The 5,221-nt window shown below is 35.5% G+C and overlaps 1 long non-coding RNA gene across 1 annotated transcript; it reads left to right on the plus strand.

Moving 5' to 3' along the window:
* Window positions 1–651: 651 nt before the first annotated feature.
* On the plus strand, window positions 652–1,923 carry LOC110737350. Its single transcript, XR_002514374.1, has 2 exons — window positions 652–1,097; window positions 1,681–1,923. It is a non-coding gene; the product is annotated as an uncharacterized LOC110737350 (long non-coding RNA).
* The last annotated feature ends 3,298 nt before the right edge of the window (window positions 1,924–5,221 follow it).

Below are 5,221 nucleotides of genomic sequence, written 5' to 3' on the forward strand. Positions count from 1 at the left end.
CTTTAACGTAGGCGCACTTCGAACGACGCCTACAATTTGGAGACTCCACTGGGGAGGATTCTTGGTTATTTATCGATTTGAGTGATCGGTATTTAATTAAGATGAGTGGATGAGACTTGAACGATTCTTGAATTGTATTCCTGCGATTTAATTGGCATTGTCACATATGCATATGCCTTTTAGGTTACCTTTTTTGCCACTATAGTACGTGTTCTACGCATGTGGCTAGCCCGGGGGATTTAAGCTCTATCAACCCAAAAATGCTCATGGCAATAAGGGTTCATCCGAGTTTTTAAATCCACCCAATCCATGGAGTCGAGTTCGATTTCATCACGAACTCGCGGAGCCGCCCGTTGGCATACACCCTCAAGGGAGGCTACCTTGCTAACGCGTCTAAACTCTTAACCATGGTACCCTTTGACACCCGAATAAGCTTGACCAAACTAGTAGAAAATATAAAAAAGGCACCCCCTAATTGGCACTGGTTCAGTATAAACCGGTGCTAAAACTGGGCTACAAAATTGGTGGGAAGCTAAACCAGAATAAAAGGCACCGGTTCACTTCAAACCGGTGGCAAAAACATAAAGGCCACCGGTTTGAACCGGTGCCTTTGTGAACCGGCCTTTTAATTATTAAAAAAAAAAAAAAACGGCTGATGCTTTTTTATTTCTTCTTAACCCTAAACCTAATTCATTCCTCTTTCTTTGTCCTGTCCTCTCCTCCTCTTTCTCTTTCTCTCTCCTCTCCTCTCCTCCTCCTTCCTTCTCCTTCTCAACTGACCATCTTACTCGAGTAATTAGTTTTTCACCGCCACAGCAACCACCGTCACAACCACAACCTCCGCCCAGCACAGCCCACAGAAATGTCGATCAAAGGGCCCAAATTGACGGTAGAATCGAGTCAGCCGCCGCTGTTCTCCTCCACTCCCTCGCTTTCTCCCACGCGCCGCCCAGCGTCCTCGATCTCCTCCTTCTCTTTCTCTTTCTTTCTCGATCTCCTTCTCCCTCACCTCCTTCTCCCTCGTGTCCTCCTTTCTTTCTATTGAAGACCACCACTTGCACCACCACCAAGACCACCACATGCAACACCAATTCGAGGTTATTCGGTTTTTTTTTCTAGGTTTTTGTTTTAATCGGTTTTTTAATCGATTTTTTTATGTTAATCATTAGAATTCGCTTTTTTTAATCCAAGGTTTTATTTTCTGGGTCCTTTTTGTTTTTTATTTCTTTTTTTTTGTCTTAATTGATTTTTTGATCGATTTTTTATAATTGTTTTTTTTTTAAATTTTAAGGGTTTTTTTTTTATTTTAATCAATTTTTTTTTTATTTTAGCGATTTTATTTCGTTTTTGATTTTTATTTTCTGAGTTTTTTTTATTGATTATTATTTTTTATTTTCTGGGTTTTAATCGGTTTTTGATTTTTATTTTAATTGGTTTTTGTTTATTTTTTCTGGGTTTATTCGATTTTTTTTCTGGGTTTAATCGATTTCAATTTTTTTCGTTTTCTGGGTTAATTCGAATACTGGGTTTTCAAGTTTTTTTTCAATTTCAATTTTTTTCTGGGTTTGAATTTTTGGGATTAAATTTCTGGGTTTGAATTTTTGGGATTAAATTTCTGGGTTTTTTTTTTTTTGAAGCTTGATTATATTAATCGATTTTTTTTTGTTCTAATTGGTGCAGGTATGTTATTTAGATCGAAATCGAAGAAACAAGATACAAGAATATTGATTTAGATGTGAATGAGTTTTTTTTTATTATTATTTATATTGTAATTTTTTTTAATTTATATTGTAATTTTTTTTTCGTACTTATATGTTGTAATCGATCTATTTTATTGATGTATATTGTAATTTTTTTTATTATTATATATTGTAAATTTTCGATGATATTGATTGTTATTGGATTTATGTTTTGATGTGGTTATTTAATTTAGTCTATTTAATTTTTAAGTGGAATATATATATATATATATATATATATATATATATATATATATATAGGGCACTTTTGGCACCGGAAGCAATTATTTTTTATTTTGCCATTTTTGGCACCGGTTAACCGGTGCCAATTCTGAGTTTTGGCACCGGTTTGAACCGGTGCCTTTTTAAACCACTTATTGGCACCCCCCACATTGGCACCAGTTCAAACTGGTGCCTTAGGCCGGGTTTGAACCAGTGCCAATTTCATTTTTTCACGTAGTATAGTCGAACATAGAACTTGACTTTAGGTTGCGAACTTCATTGCATCATGCTTGACAATGTGCTTACATGTGCAATTTTTTTATTGACTTTTTTTAATTTATTTTTTTTTCTCTTATCAAACCCTTTTTATTTTTTTTAGAGTCGAGTCATAGATTTTTTTTTAAATTTGAGTCAACCCGGATTTTTATTCTTGTATCCTGCACAATAGTCAACTTATTTTGGTCATAGCCGGAGTTCTAGAAAGAGTTACGTGTTGTGCGATCTATGGATCTGTAGCCCCGAGTTTTATCTTTCATTTTGAGTTGGTTTTGTCCCAATTAGAGTCACAGATCAAAATTTATAACTGATATACTACAACCTGTCCAGTTTAGGTGTCTTTTTAGCGTCAACTTTTTTTTTTTAATTTTTTTTTTCGTGTCAAGCTAGTCTTAGCCAAGTCCTTTAATCCATGTCAACTCGTATAGCATAGGATTATAAATTTTTATTTTTATTTTATTTTTTTTATACCCATGAGTCTTAACTCTTCTAGAATTCTAGTCCTCTTCCTAGTTTCTTGTGATCGATTTTGTGCAACATTAACATGTGTTCTTTGTCTTTGATTGTGGTTGATCTTATTTATGACTAACGATTTCCAATGGACCGTTTTCACCTAATAAATAGCATAAACGTTAAAATTGGACAAAATTAATCAAGTTAATTTGTCTTTTATTCTTCCATGCTATTTGGTCATTGGGTCCTTTGTTTTTCACAACGTCCTCATATCTAGCCATGCGATCATACCATGAGTCTTAATAAACTCACCTAATCACACATGTTGAGTCATTGCACACACTTTATCTTCGAGTAATGCACTATATTGTTTATGATCGTTTACTAGGACCATGCATGCATCATTTTCCGTCGTAATAGGAATGAGTGGAGTATTTCCCATCAGTTTTCAAAATCGTTTCATACACTCTTCCTTTTCAATCCTAGTATTGAGTGAATGCATTAAGTGAGTTCTTCCTTACACTGTACTTGAGTCTAAAATAACTAGGCAATAGTTGGAAGAATAAGGGGAACGTCACTCCTTCCTTCTTTCCTTCCAATCAAAGCATCAACAACAAGAAACTATTTTCCTAGGCAGCTAGAAGTAACTCATAAACAGCCATGAAGACAAAGCACGATGCAAGCTTCTCACCAACATTTCATGTTTTCTTCTTCTTTTGTTTCAAACCCTTCCCCTAAAAAGTCTAGCATAGGTTCTCCTTATCCATGTGTCTATGTGTCACATTTCTTACCTTCTTCATAAACGAGCATCTCTTTCTTACATTCGATCGTCTGATTAGCAAAAAAAAAAACAAAAAAAAAAAATAATTGTTGTACCGAACACAAGGTATACCAATGATTTGAGGCACCTTTGTAACCCTGTCATTCCCTATTAACCATTTAATCACATATCCATTTCTTCGTCAACCACTTTGAGCCTCGTCTAACGATTGACCTTATTTATTCAACCCACATTCACTTAACTCTGGGATGGGAAGGTGTGCAATTTGTGTAACAATCAGAAAGCAAGTTCAAATTAAAAATAAAAAGGGAAAAGAATAAGTAAATAATAAAAAAAACAATGTCTAAAGGCAAGTGTTCCAATGTCTCCGATATGAACATGTCTCAAATTGCGTCTCTCATCGAGTGCTTGGTACCGTGCCTGAGAAACATGAATGCTAAGTGAGTGATGGACCGCATGATCTGAGATTGCCTACATTGATTCACAAGAATGGAAAAAAGAAAAAAAAAGAAATTCAAAACAAAAAAAAATATATGAAAAATAAAACATGCAAAGTCTAATACATAATTGCATATCTTGGGGGCTTCTCTCGGGTCTTGAGCCTTTTACCCTTTTCTTCCTTAAACCTTCAGCTTTACCACATTACAACCCTTGAAAGACCTCTTTGATCTGTACACACACTTGTGCAAACTTCGGCTAGAGCTACGTTGGCCTGATTCCTAACGGATATGTAGGTAACCTCACATCGAGGTGCGGCCACATTCACATTCATATTCACATTTATATTCATACCCATGCTTGATTGAGTCAAAGAATATCCAATGCTTACCCCTACCCATTTAGAGCTAGACATGGGGGCTTGAACCCACATCATTTAGCCTACCCAGCCTGAAGAGTCATCATCTTTGACTCTTCTTACATCTATTTCCATCACCATAACCCTTGCAGCCAGCCTTAGTATCACATTCACACACTTCACTTACACATCCATATCCATATAAATCATCCTTCCCTTTAAGAACCCTTTATTATGGAATTTTCAACACTGTGCATGTTTCATCGTCTTTCGGGACAACATTCATTACAAGAAACATTGTATACTTGCTTAGATTCCTGACCTGAGAAATATTCATTGTTTCACGCATCGCATAATGTGCTGAGCAACATTTATGTATCAATGATTTTTAATCATACAAAGAATAACGTACTTAGCTCCTTAACCTAAGCAATATTCATTTTGCAATACTCAATAATCACTTCATCTGTATACGTGCTTAGCTTCCAGACCAAAGTGACGTCAAGATCGTTTCTTTACACCATATATGATGCTTAGCTCCATGACCTAAGTTCATTCATCGTGTCACATGATGTAATTGTCCTTAGCCTCCTGGCCTAAGGACATGCATCATGCATACATTACTTTCAAGAAAAGCAATTCAATCCATGCGATTCATTTTGTCTTACTCAACGTGGAAGTTCAAAACTTCTTTTCTTTATTCGCGTCTTTTCTTTTGGGGAAGTTTAAAAAACTTTTTCAAAATTTTCTCATCGAGGAAAGTTCGAAAATAAAAGTTCAGTTTTCACATCTTTCTTTTTCGGGAAAAAGTCAGTACCCTCCACTCATGACAAAAATTGACGGAAATTTTTTGCTTTTGCATCTTCGTTTGCTTGTGTTTGTACACACACATATACACACACACACTCACAATTCATACACATGTCATGTCACATCAAGTCAAACTTGGTCAAG

The sequence above is a fragment of the Chenopodium quinoa genome, unplaced genomic scaffold (assembly GCF_001683475.1).
Source record: "Chenopodium quinoa cultivar QQ74 unplaced genomic scaffold, ASM168347v1, whole genome shotgun sequence".
Lineage (NCBI taxonomy): Eukaryota > Viridiplantae > Streptophyta > Magnoliopsida > Caryophyllales > Amaranthaceae > Chenopodium > Chenopodium quinoa.